Source organism: Pantherophis guttatus, chromosome 2 (genome assembly GCF_059756535.1).
Source record: "Pantherophis guttatus breed Tessera chromosome 2, ASM5975653v1, whole genome shotgun sequence".
NCBI lineage: Eukaryota > Metazoa > Chordata > Lepidosauria > Squamata > Colubridae > Pantherophis > Pantherophis guttatus.
The window spans coordinates 210,121,349-210,147,731 of NC_142064.1; the positions used below are offsets into that span (position 1 = coordinate 210,121,349).

General features: G+C 35.1%; 2 long non-coding RNA genes across 2 annotated transcripts; one reads left to right on the forward strand and one right to left on the reverse strand.

Moving 5' to 3' along the window:
* Positions 1-1,305: 1,305 nt before the first annotated feature.
* LOC117678760 (uncharacterized) lies at positions 1,306-12,542 on the reverse strand. Its single transcript, XR_004595114.3, has 4 exons — positions 11,992-12,542; positions 5,888-6,174; positions 3,572-3,759; positions 1,306-1,405 (listed from the first exon to the last, which is right to left on the reverse strand). It is a non-coding gene; the product is annotated as an uncharacterized LOC117678760 (long non-coding RNA).
* A 10,248-nt stretch (positions 12,543-22,790) lies between these two features.
* On the forward strand, positions 22,791-24,881 carry LOC117678766 (uncharacterized). Its single transcript, XR_004595116.3, has 2 exons — positions 22,791-22,867; positions 24,719-24,881. It is a non-coding gene; the product is annotated as an uncharacterized LOC117678766 (long non-coding RNA).
* Positions 24,882-26,383: the final 1,502 nt, after the last annotated feature.

Below are 26,383 nucleotides of genomic sequence, written 5' to 3' on the forward strand. Positions count from 1 at the left end.
CTGTACCTTATGAATCTCTCAGCCCCACCTCAAAGAGGATAAGTATGTCTTGCATTGAGAAAAGGTGATGGAAATGTATGACAGCACACTTCAAATATTTTACATTAAAGAAGTATCAATGTTTGTTTTCTGTTCTGTTCTGTTCTGAAATACAGGTCACAGAATAATAGATTTAAGATATAAAAAGTGAGATCCCAACTCATTAATTGCCAAAGCTTTATAATAGAAAGAACGTGGAATGAAGACAGTGGAATGAATTACTCAGAATGGTGAGGGGACCCCTTTCATTACATGTATTCAGAGATTAGGCAACCTTTTCTCTGGGAAAAAGCACAAGCTTGGTTAGGTTAATAATTTTAAACTGCTATCCTATCCTTATTTGGAAGGAAGCTTCACTGAACCCAATGGAACATTTCTGGGAAAAGATAACATTTGCAGGCTATAATCTTTCAAGAATGTCATGTTTCATATATTTGTATAATACAGCATATACCTCTTTTATTTCTACCACAATCCATAAGTCTCTTCCAGAAAATCAGATCCTCTGTTTTATACCAGATAGTTTTTTATCACAAATGAACAAAAGCTTATTTCTTTGCATTTTCTTGACATTATGTTATTTTAACTACAAGATATATTTTTATTAGATGATAGAGAAAAACTACAAGAAAAACAATTAGTGCATACAAAACTAAGAACCAAGTCACTCTTCACTGAAACCTTGCAACCAACCTGGTTCTTGCTAGGAGCTTACCACAATCTCGCTGAGTAAGGCCCACCTGATTCCACACAGAATTCTGTCATACTTTCTGGTCTAGAATTTGGAGCCGGAGGGCTGGGTTGGGTGGGGAGAAGTATTGGGCATTCTAAAATTCATCATTCTTGCAAGTATCGGTGATAAAGTTATTATTCATTTTAAATCATTTTTAAATGAGCAAATTTCCTATTTAGTTTAATACACTGCATAAACTATACAGCTTCTGCAAACTGATGCTTCGTAAATGTGTAAAATTTCCATTTCCATAATCTTGCACAATGACCATGTTAAGCATGGGTTTGTGGAGCCCAACAGATCTGGAAGATCATTAGACAGGAGACAGCTGAGCTCAGGTATGAATGCCAACCTCTGCAAAAACCTTAATGGATTGCCTATAATTATCTGTATTTTAAATATGAATGGAAATAAAAATCTTTTTTTCCATAAATAGTACATAAATAAAAGTTATCTAGCCTAAATGTATGTATATTCTATGATATTAAGATTGTGATTCAGTTCCACAAGATGGAGGGGAAAACATAAATTACCTTGATTCTGGTGTTTATCACAGTGGGTCTAGTAATCAGAAGTAAATTGCTCACAGTACTTGGTGTTTCTTCTGCCTCCCAAATTGCTAATGTCATGAACCTGTTACAGATTTATTTTTAGAAGTTATATTTACAAGATACAAAATATTTTTATAACTCAGTGTTTTTTTTAAAACTGTAAATCTTTAGATTAGATTAATTTTCTGAAATTATTTTATTAATTACTGTAATTCTTTAAAGATATATGTTAACATGCATACTGTATATATTTTTGACTATTTTAGAACTCTTGCTTAATTAACTTAAAAGATATAAAATAGCCATGAAATAGATAACATAAAATTTACAGTAATTCACTTCTAAGAAAGGTGATGCTGATTCATTGACATACATACATTTTTTTTCTCCTATATTTCAATGATTGTTTTAAGTGCTTAAATAGAAATAGCTCTAGTCTAGTCTGTTGAGTCTCAACTGTACCACAAGAGTTGTAATCAAAATTAATGGTTTTTGGATAATAATTATTAATCTCCTTGGACTTGCTATTGCCTTAAGTGGGCTATTTTAAATGATATTAGTTTTATTTTTCTATGAAACATATGTATTAACCTCCACTTATGAATAAATAGGCACAAATGTATCAACAGAAATTCTAAGATAAAGGTGTATAACCTTCAATGCATTTATCTACCATAATCTAAAGGTAATCATTTGTATTATTAGAGAATTTAGCACCAGGTGATAGTAGAATAGAAAACAAAGAATTGGAGAAAATTTCAAAGTATCAAGATCTAAAAATCAAAATGGGAAGATTATGGTACCAATGGTTATCGGCATACTGGGTGCCATAAAACAAAAATATATTATTAAAACTCTTGGATGGTAGATTGTGCATTGATAAATGTTCCATCTGCCAATTACAGAAACCAATGCTTGGATTTACACATATACTATGCCAATATATTATGACATCTTAGGTTCTTGGCAAGAACCTGATGCATATTAAGCCAACACCAACTAAAGAGAATTGGAAACTGTGACTTCACATTGCTGTGAGTTTACATTCTTCTGAATAGTTAATAATAATAATCCCCCAGTGAGCCACTACCTTGATATGGCTGTGAGCCTTGAATTCTCTGAGGAAGATGAGAGCTATGCCAGAGGTTCAACCATGCTGGACAGGTTTCAACAGAGTAAAACAAAGACTGTCTCTCCCATAAACAATACGGTGAGACGTAATTCAAAGAAACCTATACTGGATAGGTCATTTCCTGAGTCAGCAAGGACCACAATAGGTTTCTGCAGTTCCTGGACATCTGATGACAATTGAGTTATAGGACTTAGGATTGTTGTAACCAGGGCTGGGAGCTGTGGAATACTGGGAGAAAAGATTTCTACCTGTTGCAAATATACTAACATTGAAAACAAAAAAATAATTATTATCTGTTATTACAAATCAGGTCCAACAAGAATAGGATAGCTGAAAAGAATGCACCAGTTCTAGAAAAAGCAACATCTAGAATAAAAAATAACAGAGATTAGAAAATCCAAGGTTATTGAAAAATGCACATTGGAAGAATATCTGAAGAACAATGAAGATAATATACTGAAGCGAGTACACCATGAAGGATTAGTGAGTTCTGGAAAGACCAAATTGGCCTCAAGAAAGATCAAAGGAAGAAAAGAGACATGGTGAGGATAATACATAAAACAATAGAAGGCAAAACAAATAACAAGACTGACAATGGCTAAGAGCAGGAAAGTTGAAGGAGGAATCAGAGGGGCTAATTTTGGCTATAGAAGACCAAGTCTTAAAAACAAATGCATACAAAGCCAGAATTGAGAGGACAGCATCAGACAGCAAATGCTGCCTTTGCAAAGAAGCTAAAGAAAGTGGACCGCCTGGTTAACTGCTGCAAGAAGATTTCATAGACTGACTGCATCGTAAAGTAGCAACAAGGGTTCACTGGAATAGCTGCAAGAAATACCATTTTGCCTGCCAACAAAAACTAGTGGAACCACAAGATACAGAAAGTAATAGAAAATGAAGAGGCTAAAGTGCTCTGGGACTTTAAAATTCAAACAGACAGGCACCTGTCACATAACACCTCAGACTTATCAACTGTCAATAAGAAAGGGGGAAAAGGCTGAATAGTGGACGTGGCAGTACCTAGTGACAGCAGAATACAAGAGAAAGAACTGGAGAAAATCACAAAGTACACAGACCTACAGACAGAAGTAGAAACATCATTAAAGCAATTAATACCTGAGCAGTTTCTGTTATTCAATATGCAGCAGGAACAGTTGACTGGACCCAGGTGGAACTTGTTAACTTGGATCAGAAGACAACAAAATTAATGACAATGCACCATGCTTTGCACCCAAAATGTGGTATTGATTGGGTGTATTTGCCATGAACTGAAGATGGTAGATGACTCCTTCAGGTGAAACAAACTGTGGAAGAAGGAAAACATGGCTTGAGTTATTACATTAAGAAAAGTCAAGAATCCTTGCTAAAGGAAGTCAATCATGGAAAGCTCTTGAAAACAATGAAGGTGAAGTCTGAATATAGAAAAGAAACCATTGAGAACTGATTTGTTAATTGGAAGAACAAACTGATGCATGGTCAATAAAAGGAAAAGCTGATTAAACACCCACATGATATTGGTTAAAATCAGGAGGGTTAAAGAAAAAAATTGAAGGCTTTATTGTAATGGCTCAAGAACACGTTTTGCCAATTAATTGTGTGAAGGTAACAACAGCAAATGTGGAAAGGATGAAATAATTGACCATTTAATTGGTAGCTGAAGCAAAATTTCATTTCATAAACTGATTGCAAGCAGCATCACAACTACGTTTCCACAATTATTCATTGGAAACTTTGTCAGAGGTTTGGATTTGAATGTAGTAAAAACTACTGGGACCATCAAGTTGAGAAGGTTTTGGAAAATTAGCAAATTAAGCTCTTATGGGACTTTAAAATCAGAAGACAGGCATTTTGTTCACAGCATGCCCGATCCAACAGTTATGGGGGGGGGGGGAGTCTAGCTTCATTTATGGTCCTATATCAGGTAATGCTGGGATTGAGGAAAAAGAATTTTAAAAAATTACAAAATATCGGGACTTGCAGATCACAATTGAATGCTTATCAATTCTATTGATATATCTATTGTCATAGAGAAATCTATTGTTATAAAGAAATCTATTGTTATATCAATTGTAATTAGAGCCTTCAGACCGATCTCTAAAGGACTTCCTTGATGTCTGAAAATGCTGATTGATTAGACCTGAACATCTTAATGGTATTTTTTTAAAAATGACCTTGGTTGGATCTCTCTATATTCTTAGACACTATTTTAATAATTCTTAAGAATTAGGAGGTCCTAGGTTAGGATTTAAATAGATAAGTTTCCATCAGTCTTACATTGTGAATCTAATTGTAGATTACCCAGATATAATTTATTAAACTAATCTTAGGAAGCCTTCTATAAATCACGGCTTTCATTTATGTGTTGGATATCCCTCCTTCTTTTGAAGATGATGAGGATTATAATTCATCTAGAAGGCAATCACCATAGGGAAAGCTTATTTAACTATCTTATAAAGGCTGCACTGAGCTTCTTGAATGCTGTAAAACACAAACAAAGTATACCTTTTAATGTCTATTTATATATTTCAGTTTCTCATTTTACTTACAAAGTTATAATATTTAATAATTCTTATATAGAGCAATTGATCAAATATATCATAATAAATAACATTCAAATTCCTCAATGTCTTCAAAAATAATTGCTACATCTTTCAGGAAAGTGTTCATCAAAGGAATAAAAATAAATACATCTGTAGGCTTATAGTCTGAATCCACTAAATCACTTCTGAAACTAAAATAGGTCAGTATCATTAGTTAACCCACAGAGAAAGGGTTTATTATTCTTCTGAAATCAGGAGCTACATTTTGAATCAGAAAAATACTAGATATAAGGTCCCTTGTGGAAACCACCAATAATGATGAGGCAGAAAAAAATAAAATTATTTGACCTGTGCTTTTTGGAGGTATGGGTTATGGGTGGGAAAGGCATTTCAAGAATCATACTAAAATAATTGTAATACACAGGAAGACAGTTAAGTCTATGGAGTTTTCTTACTCAGTTGTGTTTTATTGAAAATACCCGAACAATACAAGAAAGTGTTTTGTATTAAAAATTAATGTAAATTATTTTACCCATCTGTGCTGAAGCAAATGTTTCATCAGTTCTGAAGTATCCCATTACTGATTTAAGGCAAACATGGAATCTAAGAGCTGCTGGGAAATAGTTGAACATGAATACTTTTTGGTTTTTTTTTTTTTAAAAAAACATTGCATTGAGAACACAGCCTATTTGAAAGAGATCCGCATAATGTGTGGAGAATTTTGTCTCTTTCAGGAAGTTGGAAAACGGAAATCTTAAGAGAGAGGAAGTATGGTACAATTACTATTTGTTGGATATTACTGTCCAATGGATGAGGGAATTCCAGATAAGATTAACATTATCACTCAGTCATAAAGCTCACTATGTCAGCCTTGATCTCTCAATCTACTTACCTTACAAAATTGTAAGATGGAAACTGAATAAGGAATGAAGAGCCAAGAACACAGATGTTAAAAGTTGCCGTGGCAAAACTGAATGAGACTGAAGAGCTTTGAAATTCCACAAGAAATGCTATTTAAATATGCCTTGAGATGTTTTAAGCAGATATTATCCAGCTGAGTGTCCAGCAAATTTGGATTATATAAAACCAGCAAGCCAGCAAATCTTCTGAAGGAAGATTTATTTATTTCTTCAGTTAGCATGAATGCCCACTCACCAACATCTCCTCAGTATGAAGAACCTTTTATCAGAAGAAAAAAGAAAACATAAAGAGCCACTTTTGAATTTTTAAATTGCAATGTACCAGGGGTGAAATCTAAATTTTTTTGCTACCGGTTCTGTGGGCGTGGCTTGGTGGCATGGCTTGGTGGTCATGTGACTGGGTGGGCGTGGCCAGTTTGACGTCATTCACATCACTCTGCTGTGCATGGGGCGCTTGGAGAGAGAGAGAGCAAGACAGCTGTCCAACCTCTGTTTTTGTGTGTGTGTGTGTGTGTGTGTGTGTGTGTGTGTGAGGGAGGGGGTGATCTGAAGCCGAGGCATCTAAACTTCTGGCAGTGGCAGGGCAGCTTCTGAGCAGCCAGCTCCACCTGACCTACTCCCTGAGTCTCGCCGTTCTCCTGCCCCCACCCCCCAGTTCAAGCAGCACCTTCCCTGCTCAGCCCCAACAAGCTATGCATCCATGGTGTCCGCACCAGCATCCCGAGAGAAGCAGAGAAGATCATCGCTTGCAAGCAGACAAGCAGAGGTAGCAAGCATACGCCGTGCTGTGGGAAAAATGAGAGGTCCTGTTGTCCTGCAGAGCCTGCCGCTGCTTGAGCTGGGGGGGGTCAGGAGAACGGCGAGACTCAGTGAGTAGGTCAGGTGGAGCTGGCTGCTCAGAAGCTGCCCCGCCGCTGCCAGAAGTTTGGGTGCCTCATCTTCAGATCGCTCCCTCCCTCACACACACACACACACACACACACACACACACACACACACACACAAACAGAGGTTGGAGAGCTCTCTTGCTCGCTCGCTCTCCAAGCGCCCCAATGCACAGCCCATTTGAGGAAAGGGCATGGATGGCTGGGTGCATTTGGCTGCAGAAGGAGGCGCAGCGCAATGGGGTTGTTTTGTTCACCGAGGTGGTACTTTGGGAAGGCAGGCGGATGTCTGCAGCTAACAACTATAATGAATATGTCCACCTGCCCTCCCGAAGCATCACCACGACGAACAAAACAACCCCATTGCTATGGATGCATAGCTCGTCGGGGCTGAGCAGGGAAGCCCTGCTTGAGTGGACTTCTGCTTGCCTGCCTTCGCAAGCTGGCCACCGGGACGCCAGGAAGGCAGGCAAGCAAGGCAGGCAAGCAAGGCAGGACTGCGGGCCGTGGATCGGTTCAGGGGCATGGCCGGCCAGCCAGCCATTGCTCCCGGTTTGGCGAACTAGCCTCAATCTCTGCTACCTACTTGCCCGAGCCGGTCTGAACCGGGAGCATTTCACCCCTGCAATGTACCAACAAAGGAGGCATGCAAGATCAGTGAAATAGGTTTTTTGCCTACCAAATCTAGCAAGTAATCTTCTGACATATAAAAAAAAATGTGATAAAATAATGGAAAAGAAATTATTGTGAAAGATTTGTATATGTTTTCTCCTATACAAGATAGATTACTGTTACGTGATTTAAGAGGAATTTTTTAATTTGAAATATTTTCATCAGTTGTGATATTAACTGAATACAATAAAAGAGTAAAACAGGGTCAGAGATATTGAGTCATATCAGGGAATAGATATAATCTACCAGTTTGACATGATGGATACTATGAGTATAGTTTGTAAATATATTAAGATATAGTTTGATGATTGAAAAATTAAAAATGACATATTTGTATCAGACAGGTAATACTAACAATTTTTCTGGCAGTTATTTCATTCTGGTCCTTCAATAGTTGAAAATGGAAGGAAGGAATTTTAAATCCTTAGAAAATATTGACTGATTAGAAATTGTAGGTGAGTGGTGAGTATACACTATAATTTGTGAACATGTATGTGTAGAAATAGTTTGGCGTAGTGGTTAAGGCATCAGTTCTAGTTCTGCTTTAGGTGCAAAGATAGTTGAACAATTTGGGGCCCGTCATTTTTTCTCAGCCCTAGGAAGAAGGCAATGGCAAGTCACTTCTGAAAAATGCTGCCAAGAAAACTGCAAGGAGTGATTACCTGGAGAAAAAGTAACTTAAAGGTACACATTTCACGGATGTCTGTGATATACAATTATATTTTCTACTACTATACTTTAACTAAAAAAACATAAATATTTTAATATGTTGTTTTTACATGTACTTGCATTTTACTTGCATGGATACTTGTTTCTGGTCACAAATTAGAGGAACATTGTTGGCTACTATAATATTTCTTCTGCCTAGAATATGTAGCAGCAAACATTATTTGTCTAGATATAACTTTAAAAATATGGTGCCATCAGCTGAATAGACTACCTGTAGTCATTCAGTCTGTTATGATTGCAGTTAATGATATATTTTAACACAAATAATTTTCTTGCAGTTCTAGACAATTTAGGATAATTATACAGTGTATGTGTGATAGACACTGTAGAATATATAATTTTTAAAAAATCAAATAATTGATTTATATTTTTTAAAATTATCATTTGTTGCAGTGTTTTTTAATAAATTGTAACATATTGACCTTGAGTGTATTCATCTGTTAATACATTAATGTATTTCTTACATATTAGAGAAGAATGTCAGGATGGTAGCATAGTTTAATTCTGAACATTGATAGGATATGGCTTACAAGCATTACACCTTACATGGTGCAATTTCTAATATTTTTAATGTAAAATAATATTGTGGTTTTACTATTTAGTATTCTAGCAAATAAGAGGATAATGCATCCCATTAAGTACAATGCCATCTGCTGTGACTGGGTTAATCTGACAAAAATGCTGAGATGGGTAAGAGGTACACCACTGTAAATGGTTAGAATTGGAGTGTGAAAATGTCAATTTTTCATTCATTGATTCAATTTACAAATTAAGAAATAAAAGTGTTTCATCACATAAATAAATTAGCCTAAGTTACATCAAAATAAGTCTGTTTCAATAAGTATCGGAAGGAATTAACAATATGAACAAGTGCATGGTATATTTTTAGGTGGCTCTGAATTTAAAGGCTTTTACCATGGCATTCCTGGAATTATATTATACAGTATATAAATAACTGAAATTGAGTCATACATTTCCTGTAGGTAACCAAACCAATGTATTTCTATCAGTTTCTTGACAGTTACAATGGGCTTTTATAATAAAATGAAACTTGTTGCGTTAGTTAAGCTTGTGTGAATTTGCATGTGTAGTTTTATATTTATTAACTTCCATTAATATTAATTTTATTTATTTATTTATTTATTTTCAATTTATATACCGCCCTTCTCCCTGAGGACTCAGGGCGGTGCACAGCCAGAATTAAAAACATGAAATACAAATATTAAAAACAATTAAAATCTATATAAATTTGGCCCAAAATTTAAAAAACCACAAACCAATTAAACATTTAAAAATTTTAAAAAATTTCTTCCTAAGCCAGCCCAGCTTGCTGGAAAAAGTGGGTTTTAAGGGCACGGCGGAAGGCACTGAGGTCTTGGATTTTCCTTATCTCTTGGGGCAGCTGATTCCAGAGGGTAGGTGCCCCCACAGAGAAGGCTCTCCCCCTGGGGGTCACCAGCCTACATTGTTTGGCTGATGGCACCCTGAGGAGGCCCTCTCTGTGGGAGCGCACGGGTCGCTGGGAGGTCGTCGGTAGCAGCAGGCGGTCTCGAAGATAGCTAGGCCCTATGCCATGGAGCGCTTTAAAGGTGATAACCAACACCTTGAAGTGCACCTGGAAGACCACCGGGAGCCAGTGCAGCTCGGGCAGGAGCGGTGTTACATGGGAGCGCCATGCTGCTCCCATCACTACCCGCGCTGCTGCGTTCTGGACCAGCTGGAGCCTCCGGGTGCCCCTCAAGGGGAGCCCCATGTAGAGAGCATTGCAGTAGTCAAGGCGAGAGGTGACGCGGGCGTGAGTGACTGTGCACAGGGAATCCCGATCAAGAAAGGGCCGCAACTGGCGAATCAGGCGAACCTGATAAAAGGTCCCCCTGGTTACAGCTGTCAGATGTTCCTCCAAGGACAGCTGCATATCCAGGAGGACTCCCAGATTGCGAGCCCTTTCTGTGGGGGCCAAGGACTCGCCCCCAATAGTCAGTGATGGAGTCAACTGACTATATCGGGATGCCGGGAGCCACAGCCACTCAGTCTTGGAAGGGTTGAGCTTGAGCCTGTTCCTCCCCATCCAGATCCGCACAGCCTCCAGGCACTGAGACATCACTTCAAGGGCATCGTTAAATTACATTTATTGTTCCCAAATAAGACTCCTTTTTAAAAAAAAGTTTTGAGAATCTGTAAGAAAATAAAATAAAAACAATAAACTTGAAATGTTTCACTACATTCTAAGAATATTTTATAAAATTTTGCTCAATAATTTTCAAAATAGTCCTAACAAGTGTAACTAATAAGTAAGTATGAATCAAAACTACAAAGTTACATATTAATTTACTGGACAGTACACTCTAGTTCTATATATAAAGTTAAGTAAAATAATCAGCATTAAACATTTAGTACCAGACGCAACCGAATACTATAGTGTCACTTACATATTTATTTTTGGTCTTAAGCATCATTGATTCTGTTAGTCTAAATCTTAAAGTGCCTTTTCTTTCATTTGTCCAATCCATATCCTGTTGGCTGGGCTTTTATGTCATCATTGTAATTGTCAAATAGTACTCAGATTTGTAAAACTTAATAATGGAATAACTATACAAATATAACTACATAATCAATGATGTTTTTCAGCTGTTTGCCATCATTCTCAAATTATACATCAGTTCTGATATGTATCAATTGACCTTAGCAATAGAGTATTTTCATATGATGAGTCTTGATGACGGCTATGGCCTATATTTTTATACCACTTCTTCTATTTCATTTTTCCTCATTTTCAAATAGCACTCATGTAATCATATTTGAAATATTATTTAAAATGCAAAGCTCATGCTTTCTGTTCACATTAACTTACACTTAATTAACCTTAAGTTCTATAATCAAACATATATGTATTTAAATTGTGTTCTAATTTTGTTGTTCAGAAACTCTGAATTTATTTAATCCTGTCCCATTTTAAACCCCTTTCCCACCAATTCTTTTTGGGTTTGCCATCAAACCCAAACCATTTTTGCTCTTCATCTTCTTATCTGTACTTTCTGAAAGTATGAAATGGTTAGTTCTGCTACTTCCAAAGAGGTGCTATGCAACACAATGATAATTTTCACAATATGAATGTTTCCACATATTAGTCCAGCTACGCTAATGGGCTTGTTGATATAATGCATTTAGTAATATATTGATGAGCAGTAAATATATTAGCAAGACAAAAATGTAGATGGCAATACATCCATATGCCAGTCGCAAGCCTGAGTAAATAGGGAAGGCTGGGGAAAGACTAATGATGTACTTCAATATTAGCATCAAATCTTTATTGGAAAAGTTCCAATAAATATGCTACCTGAAAGTGTAACATCTCCCCACCACCCCACTCCTGGGTTAGAAGGTATCAAATATATTACTAGGAAAGAGCTAAAATGAGTTATGAGTAGTCTAGGAAATTATGATGAAGAAAAGGAACTGGAATGCTGAAATGTTGATAAAGTTATGACGAAAGAAACACTCATGGGCTTCATCAGCATTTTCCAAGGTCATGAATACAAAAGGCCATTTCAAAATATCAATAGCTTTGTCCACATTAAAATCAATATCAGTGGCACTCAGAATATATTTGATACTTCCCCTTGTATATATCTTTGGGACAAATCTTGTCAATCAGGGTGTGTTATGTCATCTGAAAGAATATTAAATCACTTTACAAGAATTGTTATAAAAAACTTAGGTATGTTTAATAAGCAAATAGGCCTACAGGACCTGAGTTGGGTCATTCCCTTACTAATAGTAAAAAGTTTTACCTTTTTAAAACATATCTTCTCAGCAAAAGCTTCTTGTAATTCACCTTCTTCAAAGCCTCAAGTCTAGTTAATTATGAATCACCTTAAAAGTTTGTTCTATGTTCAACAGCGGATTCTGCTTGTTTCTCGATTCCAGTTGCTTCAAGCCATTCAACAATATGTATTTCAATTTTTGAATGACTTTCTTTTTATTCAGTGCCAGGAAAAAAAACTTCATAAAAGCTTTACTGGATTCTCATGTGATGAATAAAGAAACATAGGGAACTGAACTACTTTGAAAGAAGCTCTAATTTAAATTGGCATATCAGTCTTATATCTTCTTTTAATAAAAATAAGCCATTCAATTTCCATCATTTCAAGACAATGATTCTTCTTGCAATTTCAAGATCACTGTTTATAGTCTGCATAAATGAGCGTTGTAAATTCCACAATTGTAAGTTTATTTAAGAGTGGTTTAAACATCCAGCATTTATCTCTTGAATAATTTTTTTGAAAAGAAGAAAAATAAATGTATTTTTTCTCTACAGGGTATTTATTCCTCCATGCATCTGAAAAAGAAAGCATAATAAGTAATCTACTACATTTTGGGCAGTATGCCAGAGCTCTTTATATGAATCAGGATTTACTAAGATTTTGTGAAAGAACCCCATTCATGTCTCTATGAATCATGTTTTTCATAATATTTTCTTTTTATTTGGAACATAAAATGAAACAAATGTAATTTTTCTCATTTCATTTGAAATTGTAGTAATAAAAAATTCTGTTTCCGAATGTTTTTTCCAACTTCCAGAAGCCAGTTTGTTTTACCTAAATGCCTTTATTATAACAAATTAACATTGTTTATAAATATAAGCTCTTAAAAATGCATTTTCTTCTTTAGTTTCAAAAATATTGTTAATTCCCTTTTAAATGAGTTATTCGGTTTATTAATATTATCAGTAACATGCATTAAGCTAACTGCCATGAACTTTTCTTTAGCTTGTTAAAACCTGACATTATATTGGACATTTTCCAGTCCCTTCATATAAAGAGTGATCTTAGGGTATCTAACCTATTTTTATTTGAAGATTTAAAACATTTCATATTGAAGAATTCTTGGATAAATATGTGAATATTGTGATTTGTTTATCTCAAGTTTATCAATAAGCCCTAGAAATTCATTTCTTTTCACCTGTTCAGTTCCGCATGCTTCTTCCTCAAAATTCATTTTATTTACTCACTTTCTTTATACGCTTCTTTGTATAAATGTTCAAGTGTCAGTTTAGGTATGAGACCTAATACGAACTCTCACAAGGGAAAGGAAGAATTCTTATGGGTGCCCTTCAGTGATATTTATTCTTCCACAGGACTGTGTGGACCGATGATAATACACTACAGCTAAACTTCTATAATTATGGTTCTGACTACAGTGATCTTTAAGAGTTCTCATTTTCATTATTAGGGACATTTTTAGTAATTAGCTTTTACATTTTAGTAATTAGCAGCTTTCTTCATCAATGACAAACATTGTGCTGAGTTTCCTTGGCAATTTCCTACAAAAGTCTGATTTTAAAAACTGGTCACAATTCCAATACTTTAGCAACTTAGGTGAATTATCACTGAATATAGCAGTTGCATCGTATTGCATTTATATTCTATTTGCATGTTTTTACAAGGGATTATTAGTTATATATATATTATATATACACACAATAAAATATGGATTATAATTAATATAGATGATAAAAAGACGTGGAAGGAGGGAACAGGATGTGCGGGGGAAGGTGGATTTGCTATTGATTCATCAACCACCTTCAGCATGATACTCCCCCAGTGGGGCCCTCAAGCCAACTAGCAAAGCCATGTCTTCAGCAGATCTCACCTCAGGGGGCAAGATGTTCCAAAGGGCAGAGGCCACGGCAGAGAAGGCTCTTTTCCTGGACCCCAGGAGCCGAAATTCCTTGACGGACAGGATCTGCAGTATGCTTCCTCTCCTGGTGTGGGTGAGACAACCCATTCCATTCGGATGAGATGGTTCCTCAGGTAAGCTTGACACATACCATTCCTCCATGAACCATGGGGAGAGTTGGGAGAGATGGGTCAAGAAAGGCCACACAGGTGCTATCCTGTCCATTGCTTCCAGATTGTTACTAAAGCTTTGGCAGGACCATGCAGCAAAATCTCTCCATCAGTTGTCAAGGGTGGTCTGTTTGAATATGTCTGTCCTCCCTATGGTGGGGAATGGCATAAGAGAATCTTGGGAACACCAGAACATGATCTGACCATGAGGGGGGGAGGAAATGTTAAATCCCCCAACAGTCTGTGTTGCATTACTGAGTGCATCACAGTAGCATAGATAACACAACTGCTGTGTGAACTGCATTGACTCATAGTAGGCTTCTGGGGCAATTCAAGATGGTGATTGTCATCTGTACAGTCTTATATGGCATGGATCAGTTTAATTGCAGAACAATCCTTCCCCAACAGTTTCTGCCCATTCCACCACATCAGACACCGTAGGTTTGCTCCCAAGTCCCATCCATAAGGCTTTGATACTTGGTGGATTCTAGAAAGCATGGCTTCCCTATCATGGAACATGTCTTGTGGACAGCCTTCCCATAAAATACAAAAAAACCCCTGACTCCTGCTAACTTTCTGTGAAGCCCTGACCATCTGGTTAGTCCTCCGGGCACAGGGGCTAAAGTGTTAATAAATCTCTGATGGGGGTGCAGGTATATTGCTATATTGCTTATGAAATTTCTTAGGGGCCTTGACATACTCTTATGTAAGAGATTATGAATTTGTCACATTTTTGTTTACCATACACTCTGTCTTGGTTGATGGGTGGCCATATGCTAAATAAATATGAGCAAATTTCCCCTGCTTCAGCTTTTGGAGTAACATAGTTCTGACATAAGGATATACAACTTGAAACACTCTGGAACTGATACATGAGACATTTATTTTATGTAGAAAAGTGGAATAGAAAAAGAAAAATACCTTTTAGTTTCCAATGGGCAAAAGACATGAAAAATACTAATTATCCTTATGAGAAATGCATATTTCAAGAGGCAGCATGTACTACATTTTAAAATCATTTTTACAAGGTGTCAGCAATTGAAATAAACCTATATGGCACAAGCAGCATTCCCTTGTGAGGCTTTATAAAACATGCTAATCTACCACATTGAAGCTGCAGCAGACATTTATGCTCAATGAGTACAGGGCGTTTTGTGGTCTCCGGGCTATTTACAAAGATTACCCCCATTTCTACTGAAGCTTCAATTATATTAAATTAGGTCACCAAAAGGCCACTAGAGCACATTTTCGTTTTGGAGCACATAGTGATCCCCTTTCATCCCATCAATTTGAAGCCAAAATAACAGAAAATTCAAGAGAGTAATTTGTCAAGGTTTACATGTGCCTAGTATAAAAGAAACTTCTGTATGGAACTATTAAAGAAATTATAACAGAAGATCCTGAGGCGTAATCATATATGGTTAGTTATAAATATTTGACTCTTATTACAACTAGGTTGCACTGAGAAGTAAAATTTATAATTGCATTTTCATCTTTTTGATGCTGAGATTTTGCATGAGGGAATATCAGAATTCTATAAATAATATAAATTTTATTTTGGAAAAGAGGCCAATCCACAGCTGTTATAACATTAGATCATAATTAACAAAAATATGCAATATGGGTACAATTTCAGCATAGCACTCCTTCACAGCATAGGATTAAGCAATTAATTTATCAATTCATAAAAAAATCCCTTTATTGGAAATCTGTTTATAGTTTCTATTATAAGTATTTGATTTGCCAGTAAATATGCAAATGACAAATATAAGCATTATATCAAGTCATTTTTACTTTTAATGATTACACATTTATAACTGCCTCCTCAGTTGCCACCCACAGCTGACCTTTGTCATCTTCTTTGCCTGCCTCTCTGGGCTCTCTGATGCCAGCTGGGCTCAAACCCTATGATACGGGGACTGGGTCAGCCATGCTGGGTAGGGCACCTCCTCCTCTAGGCATCTTGCAGTGTGGGAGACACTCAGCCAAATAGCCTCCAGGAATTGTCAACAGATGTCCTGGCCATGCATGGGAAAAACATAAATGAAATGTCCCTACCTCATCAGGAGTTTTGCCCTGGCTGGCAATGGCATGCAGCTGAGTGAATTTGCAATCCTGGCCCTTATCTTTCCCAACAGGATGGCAGAATCCAACTGCCTGCATTACCCAGTACTTGCCTCTGGTACTGACTCACCCACCCCCAGCTCACCCACTGGCATATTTGTCTGAGACTCCTGCCTCTTCCCACATTGTGGTCACATGAAGTCCTCATTTAACAAGCTGCATGGTCCTGAGTTTCTAATGGCAACCGGGGCTACTAAGTGTAGCTGCTAAGTGGTGTAGTGATATGACATTGCATTTTACAACCACATCGCTTAGGACAGATATTTTGGTTCCAATTGCTATCATAATCTGAGAATTACCAATAGCCTAGTTGTGAGGTGACCAGGCCATAGGTAATTCTCCAAAGGGCTTCCCAGTTGAGGAAGGGACACAAATAGTATTTGTTTTGCTCCCGATTGCTAATGCAAAGCAAGAGAGTGCTGATGAACATGATTGTTATTTTTATTTTTATAACAATGTTTATACATCATTTCTGTTTTAAGATACAGAACTTAAGTATATTTTGAGTGCAATTCATCAAATATTACTTCTGTGAAACCCAAATTTAAGATGAGCCACAATTAGACAAGGATGTTTGGGTAAAGTATCACAGGTTCTTTTGATATACCCAGGTCAGCAGGCTCCAAAACCCCAGAAAGCTAACATAACCCCACGCTCTAGGCAACCCACAAGTATTCACTGTCTACTATACCACTCTTCCCCAATTCTTCTACAATTTCTGTTCCTCTACTACTTCTTTTTGTTAGTCCTACTTCTGGAGAACAGTAACTTTTCTATTTGCCTTAGGTTGCTTCAGGCTGTTTTAGTTTCCCACAATAAGAAAAACCCACCATCCCTCTCACTCCAACATCACCACCTCACGTGTCTCTCTGCTTAGGTTTCACAGCCACCAGTTGCTGGGCTGGCTAGGGAGAGAGGTCTTAAAGGGACAGGGCACCAGCAACCCATGGGCTGCTCATTTTTGTGATAGGCAGCCTGTCCTATCACAAATAGCTGCCAAATACTGTATTTCAGAGTCATACTGATCCCTAAGAGTAACATGCTAAGTATGGGAAATTGTTATACAGTATTTAGTTAATGTGGCTATAAAAATTGTCTTTAGTTTAAATTATAACATACTTATTAGGATTCTAGTTTTTTTGAAAGGCATCCCCCCTTTCAAAATTACTAGAAAAACAAATAGCATTTTTGTATAAAATCATGGTTAAAAAATACTACTGAAACTTGGCTTGGTTAATTTGCTAACACCAAATGACAAGTCCAAGTTTTTAAAATGAGTGGCCAGAGGTATTTGCTTGAAATTTTAAAAAAGTAATATGCATAGTTAACAGCAATCTATCAACATAATAGAAATAATTTCAAATATGCAAAATCAACCAATGATGAAATGCGAGCACAGTTCAGGTTAGATGTTAAAGCACATAATTATTCAACTATGTTTATCCACATCTTGATGTAAAAAAAAGTGTAATGCAACTTTACTTATCTTATTTTCTTCAATCTTCAGACCTTAGCACAAAGCTGAGAGTTCTGAAAATTATTTTACAAAAACCCATTCTTAACATTGCTTAACAAAATCAACCACTTATTAGTCAAAAAGACAATTCTTACAATACATTGTAACAAAAGACAGATTACTCTCTTGACTGATCCTTTTGCATCTTCTATTCTTTTTGTACCAAGATTCCTTAGTGCTACATTTCATATAAATGACTTTTTCATTGTAATATTGCACAACCGTAGGAACCCAGTTCTTTAGGTATCCTACAGGGCCTTTTCCCCCTCTATACAGTTCAGCAAACCAATTAGTATGATATTTTTATCTCTAACCTGATTTGGAACTAATTACAAATCAGTACAGTTGATTTGTGTGCTAAATACTCCAATCAATTTATATTAGGCTAGTATATCTCACAAATAAATGGGAGCTCTTAACTAGAGACACAGTCATGCATTTTAAAAATAACATTTATTCACATAATTGGTTATGTTTATTTAAACTTAATTATAGTCATAGACCAGCATAAAGGGTGGGATTATAAAGTATGTGAAGTAAAAGAATACACTCACATGCATGGACACACACATTACAGAGAAGATAGATGCATAAGCAATATAGAAGGTATAAAAGTTATAAAAATGAGAATCTAAAAGGAATTATAGATGTATATGTATGTATGAAAGAATTCCTAGAATATAGAATATACATGCAATATAGAAGGTATAAATTACAAAAATTAGAATCTGAAAGGAGTATATGTATGTACATACGTATGTATGCATGAATGATATAAAAAGTATACACTACGTAATGGGTTCACGGGAAAGAATTTTGGGTCCTGTTAAGGCCAATTGGTGCTTTATATTGGCTATGTCTGTTTGATGAATGTTTTGGCCTGTTTGTATCCCATTCCAAGTAGAAGATCTGAAAAAAGGCCCATGGAGGAGATTTTGATTGCCACTGACAGTTTCCATGAATATTAGAATTCACTGCTCATACTGAGGCAAGGCCAAGGGGAAAGACAAGAAGTCTAACACAATAGTTGAATGTGACTTCTCACACTCTAGCCTTCACCTTCATAAAACCTATCTCTAGGTTGCAAGGGGTCATTAGAAACACAAATTAGAGACTTGAAAGGGTGTTCTTAGGAACTTGCATTATATGTATGGCAGTAAGAAAATGAGAAAGGGCTTAACTGGGTACCATAGAGAAACTGGGTTAATTAGCTTCAAATAATTTAAAGAGTTGCAGATATATAATAGTCACTTGTTAACCTTTAGGTAGTTAAGAATGGCAGATGACTGCTCTGTGCATTTTCAGCAATGTAGCAGAGTGAATGATTACCCCCAAGCCTTGAAATAGAAAACCTGCTCTATCCTGTAGCCATCTTGTTCCAGAAATAGTTCTTGGGCCTTTGGGCAAATGATTTTAGTTTGAGTTAGAGACAGTCCTTTTTGCAATATTCTGGTATGATTGTCAGTTTTAAGGCCAACAGGCATTACTGAAAATGTTGATGCATTATCTGCATGGAGTAGAACAGAAATGTGTCTTACAGCAAGTTTCGGGAAGTGAAAGTCCAGGTTGTAGAGATGGCCCTCCATGGAGTTAATATAAAGGTTAAATAGAAGTGGGCACCTTTCTCAATTTCAACAGCCTAGTGGGATGGCTCAGTACACACAGCGTAGTTGATATGTTCTATCTTGGTTTTCCAAGTTTAACTCAAGACAAAAATAAGTAAAATATATTGGAGGAGGGCAAAGAGATCAGCTCAGTATTAGTGAGAACTACTGAAAAACAAACTATGCTCAATCCATAAATTAATAAGGCAGTGCTAAAGTGAACATTTTTGTTTCTTTGACAAAATTGGTAATCTGTCCAATTCTGACTGAACAGTGTAAAATATAAGAAAAACACACAATAAAATGCAAAATAAACTAACCCAGTCCAATTATTTTTGAGGACTTTCCTATTACGATGTCTGTAATCAGTTTACATGAAACACACAATGGAACACAAATTGAGCCTGGAAATCTACTGATAGTCATTACAGTACTTTAAAACAGGTGTTATCCTGTCCTCTGCCAACTTCACCTTCTAGGTCAGTGATGGCTAATCTTTTTGCTGTTGCATGCCAAAAGTGTGGGAGGGTCACCTGCATGCATAATTCAATGCCCCCTGTGACCCGCCCCCCCGCGCATGACCCCCCCATGCTCTCTGTGCATGACGCCCTGTGCCCCACAACAGTATAGATCCATTTAAAATATAAAATCAGACATTAATCACCATGATTTCTATGAAAATTAGTATGCTTTCTCTCTTAATAATCTTGTTTCTTGGAAATGTTAACATTTAAAATATATTTATAGTAACACAGCTTAAACTCCCCTGCCACAATTTGGCACCAATATTATTAATATTTTCTAGGTACTGAATGGAAAGAAAATGCAAACATTCTCATTGCTATGTATCATACTAATAGGCTAAAAAACAAGGATACATCAAAATGTATTTAAGTACTTATATTAAATGAGTAAAATGGTATCTTTGACTTTTTATTTTTTAAAATAAATTTAAATGACTTTAAATTTTTAAATTGAAAATTATTTTATTAATCAATGTATTTAAAAAAAGAATTTTGCTAATATAATGGTAAATTTCTTTTTATTTTTAATTCATCACACATAATATTAAAGTATAATTTTCAAGTTATAATAGTGTGACTTTTATGTAGGAGAAAAATGTTTTACATACTTAAAAATTCTTACTATTATAGCAAATTGAAAAGATAAGCAGCTGATTCCAAAATAGATATGGATTTGTTACCTGGTTCTGTTTAATAACATAATAGATTATTTAAATGAACTCACTTTTTATTCTAGTGATAGAATTATAAAATACAGCATTGGTTTGTAACATAGCTAAAAATGTTAGCTGGCTTTGTATATGTCAGTACCATGGACAGCTCCTCTGTATTTCTCTTCCTGCTTTAAAAAGCATCATTTGAAGATAGTTCTGTACCAATATTTTTATTTCATTGTTTGTACCACAAAAGATTTACTCCCCTTACTTTTTTATGTGTAATCTAGTGCTATAGAGAATGGTTACATCTTTACAGTCACTGCATCCCCCAGAATAATGAACTCTTTTCTAAAAATAAGTACCATGGAATATTTAATTTTATAGCAAGAGCTCTGACTAACATGCGAAGCAGGCCTTGTGATAAGTGACAGAATAATGAGAAAGTATTATTATCTGACCTTTTCAGACACTGAAAAATAAAATGCACCTGAGAAATCTTTACAGTAGAACTCAACACTGTCTTTCTAAGTAATATAATTCTGCATTATGCTGATACTTGTCCTTTGAGATGGTCTGATTCCGTGCAGAAAATCAAATTAATTTTCTGTATTCTCTGCTGTGATTTACATACATGGTGCTATATTGAATCAGTATGGTATAAATTGAGCAGCGCTGAATATCATGAGCTTTTTGAATTCATGAAATAGCAATAAACTCTGGAGTTTTCAACCATAAGCAGTGATAGGCAACAATTTAAGCAAAACAGAAAAAGTGATCAGAAAAATTGATGGATAAATTTCTCAAGGGCAAGTATTAATGATGCCTAATTGTAACTTCCAAAATCAGTGAGAAAACTATTATTCTATCAGCTTCCCAAAGGCATTATTTAACAATTGTGCAAATATAATGCTAGGTAGATTTGGGCCAGCATGATTCATATGTTCTTATGAATGCTACCATTGGGCAAAAACTAATATTTCAATGTTAGAAAACAGAACCTAATACTTATTTCAAAAGACTTTCTGGAATGGAGACTTATTTCTCTTCTTTGAAACATAAATACTGGTTAGTATTAGAAGGCTTACTTCAAATTAAAGAAGTGTTGCTGCATTGCTATGTTTGGGATAAATATAGAGTATATGTTTAGTTAAGCACAAGCACAACCAATATATCACTATCACTATCACCATTCCATAACCACTACTACTTGTGATGAAGAGATATAATATTAACAGGTAGCGAGTCTGCAAAACTGCCAACACTATAACATAAAGACATTCATATTAAAAAAGAAATAAATTCTATTGTATTGGAAACAATACAAAATGTACTATAACTTCCCAAGTTATTGAAAATTTAGGTTCAGTCATAGCAGGAACATATTTAAGTAAAGAGAAACGCTGTAGAAATATTGCACTCTGCATTTTTGTACTGAACTCAACTGGACTGTATTCCAAATATAAATTATGCTAGGACATCATAGACTACGGAACTTCAGTGCATAAAGATTCAGAACAGGTTTCCACAGCAACCTCACTGAGCTCTGCACTCTTCATTCTGCTGCATTACATAAATACAGAACATATATGCTGAAGAGAATAAATCAATACATGTATATATCTAACAGACTTATGAAACAACTACTGGATAAGTATTACAGCATTCAGAATGGAAAAACAACTAAAGTATTTAATAACAATAAAATCATATTTTGTACAATCCATATGTTGTATCCATATGTTCTAAGGAATATATTTAATGAACATTCAATATGTTAAAATACAATATGCAATATTAAAACAGGACATGCTAAAGTGCATTGTAGATTTCAGCAATGGGTTAGGGAATAAGTATAAACTCATGTCCATGCATTTTCATGTCTAATGCTGTTATGAGACTTACTATTTTTAAAATGTAAACATCACAGAGAACTAACACTTTGAGATACAATTTTTATACTATGGTTGCAGTTATTTAATGTTGGGTTTATCTAAAATGGAAAAAAATAAAAAACAAGACTGACAAAAGTATTAGTGTGAATATTATTATATTTATAAGTCATCTGGAGTAACAGGATTCAGCTCAACAAGTTGAAATATCTTGTCATGCATAGGTTTAATTCCATGCAAACAGCAAGCCAAGAAAGCTCATTGTGATGAAAGGAATCATGTTTTTGAATAAAATCACTTTGATCATTTAATGCTCAAATAATCTAGAAAAGTAAGAGCAACAAAAAAACATAGGGAATAATGTCTGGGTACAATTACTCATTTTATATTTAGTAAAACCTCTCAGTTCTTTATTCTTTTATTTTTAGGGCCTGGGAAATTCAAGATTATCCTATTTCAGATTTCACTATCATGTAAAGGAGCTTGGTGGACAGTAAGATATCAGGTAATTCAATAATAGCTATGTACTTTTACACAATCTTAAAAATATACTACAATGAATCCCATTAAACTCAGAAAAGGTTGCTTCTAATAAATATACAAATGCTAAGGCTATAATGATGCTGCTTTATAGTGAACATTCTTACTGTTTCATTAAATTGTATATAGTTCTTTTTTACCTATAGTAAATAAGCTCAGAAGCTATCTGCAAATATCTGCTGACTGTTGCTATCCAACCAACAGGAACAGGTTTGAATGATGTCCTGATTTTTTTTCCTACTGAAAGACCATTGTATTGTTGTTATATTGTGCTAAATTGGAGATAACGAACCAGTAATTGGCTGTAGAGATGAAGGCCCAGGAAAAAGCTGCAAAGATATTATACCACTTAAATCTGACACCCATACCAAGTTTTTAAACCAAGATGGATAATAGTCTTTCATGCACAGTCTAGGAAAAGTATAATCTCTCCTAATGAAAAAAAATATACTATTTGACACTTCAATAAATTCATTTACATTACATTAACATTGAGAAGCATTTTACAATCTGTTATGTAGTGGGAGGAAAGCTTCCACACCTACTCTTTATGAGATCAGAACCATCCTCAAGAGCAAATGCTTCTAGTATCACCAATATACATTATTCCTAATGTTTACATAAGCCCTAATGTTATGTCCTTCTCATTTTTGGCTTTTCAACCTCATATTTTCCCCATTTATTAGAATTCTTTATATGTCTTCTTCATTGTGAAAGATTTTATTGTTGAAAAACAGGAAAGATGAAATATTATTGCTGAGCTAGTAGAAACATGATCCAATACTGCAAGTGAGCTGCTTGATGCAAGAGCAAGCCAATGATACTGGCAATAGTGATTTGGTACCAATGTTTAATATCTATTTGGGACAAATTATCAGCAGTGTTAGCTCTGGCTCTGTTACTATCTATTTGGGGTTGGGAAGATTAAATCCAGGCTGTTTCCAACAACTGTTCAATTCTAGAGAATCTCTGTATAAGAATCAGTGTTTGTAAGGATATCAAGCCAAATAATCATCTAATTATTGCTGCTCAAAATACAAAGAGTCTAAAAGGGATCTGGACATATGACTGTCTATTTATATTTTGTTATTAGAAGGCTACAGGATTATGATTATGATTTGGCAAAACATGAAGACTGCTTATTAAAGCAGTATTAAAGATGGCTGCATATTATTTCCCATAGTTTAGATACTGCATCAAAGACACTTGTCATTTATAACTTTGCCCAACCTGACAATCTCCAATAGTAATGGATATAATTCATGCCAGCAAGTTTGAGGAGCATATTAGATATTAGTTACATTTTTAGGATTTTGTAATAATTTTTATGGTTTTAAGATTTTGTAGCTTTATTGCTGTTATGAGTCACCCAGCGGTCTATGATAGGTGGTCATATAATTTTTTAAATAAATAAACAAAGAGCAAGTTTACATTAATGGTGTTATCACAATTATTAATTTTACAATTATTACTAATGAAACATCCTATCCGACAACCGATTGCTATTAAAGATCTTTTGGCCTCTACCTTTATATTAAAATACTCCATTCCTATTAAATGTCTCTGAGATATATGGATCAATAGGTGTAAATAATTTTGATGCATGTGGAATTACATTTAGAAATAATAACTGAATAGGCAGAACTTTTAGAATTTCAAGGCTGAAAGAATACTTACTTATTTTACCTTCCTACTAAATTCAATGAGAATTGTTCAAGTAAACATACATAGAATCAAATTTTGTGGAAGACATATTTCAACATAAAAATCCTTCAACTGTTATTCTGTTTTGGATTTTTATTTTATTCCCCTCAAGGTCTAATGCTACCACTACCAGCCGTCACTATTATGCCAGCAGACAGCAGTGATCTACTTCATTATAAGGAATTTACAGTGTATTAAGAGTTTTGTGAAGTGAAAGTGAGCTGCCTGATGCAAGAGCAAGCCAATGATACTGACAATTGTAGTACTTTCCCATACCTTTGCCTTTCTTGCATTATTTTTGTTAACAAGATTGAAGTTTATGGAATATGGAAAAAGTATTATGAGAAATAATTACTTATGGAATGGTTGGAGGAAGCAATTGGGGAAAAATCAAGATTTCTGATCTTTGCTAACTCTAAAATCTCTTCCAATAGAAAAGGGGGACATCGCAAGTGATGTGATTATTACTGAATTGTTTTTTCCACATGAGAACATAAAAGCAGAACATTCATTGAAAACAGGGATTAAAAGACAGCCCCCACCCCCGTTTATCTTACATGAAACAAAAACAAGATTGTTAGACCATAAGACTATATTTCTAGGTGCCATAGCCTTTATAATTCATCAATATTTGAAATGTATTCCTACATAAAAGAAATTATATGCTGCACCTAACAGAAATCACATTGTTATTCTTCTACTTGTTTTGTTTACTCTACATCTGGGTACATCACTGTCATTTCAATTTAGCACTATCATTCTCGTCACCTTTTTTCTGCATTATAAAATTTCACATATCATTATGGTTCAGATACGATTATTTTACTCATTTATTCCAAAGCCATTATATTTCAAATGTTAAACTCTATTATCAAGTCATGCTCATATTATCAATCAAAAGGTATTCCACTATTTACCAGCTATTTCATTAGGATACCACTTTAGAACTCCCATTGCATAACACTTTTTATATAGCATCATTATTTCAAGTTATATCTTGACATAATTTCAAGCCTATCTTTCAGTTTGTATGTGTACAGGTATATGTATTGTGATTCCATATGCAAGCTACCCTTGCACTGATTTGCCACTGTAGAGTTGATCACACTATTTAATTACATTCAGATATACAAGATCAGTCACCCTAATTCTGTTCTGCTGCAATCATTCTTCTGTCATCCTTTAGTTCAAGACCTATTTTAACCAATGATTATGAATTTTTGATTATATTTAATATTGTTCTATCAATATATTCACCTGCCTGGTAGTCCAGTTCATAAAAATACACTGTTGTTTATTCTCACATTTACAGACGTTCTGTTCAGACTCACTTTATTCTAAATGCCATAATTCATTCTAGAACTTTGGTTGAATAGTTTCAAAACGATTGTTTCCACTGCTATGATAGTCTAATCAGCAAGAAAAAAAGAATCATGAAATCCAACTCTGCACAACAGAGAAATTGAAATTAAAACAATCTCTCATTCAACCTGTTTTAATGCAAACAATAAAAGGAAACTCACCACGATCTTTGTAACTGATTATACTATTAAACTGTTCTTACTATTAAGAATGTTTTTGAAATATTCAATAACAAACTAGTTTTCAAAAACAAGACCATTATTCAATGTGTTCAACTCTGTGATGATTGTGAACTTGACTGATCTTCTATGTAACACCCTATTGGCTATCTAAAAATGTTAAATATGTGCCTACTTGTCTTTTATTAGGCCTATGTATATCTAATTCTCTCATCACTTCTTCTAGGAAATCCTTA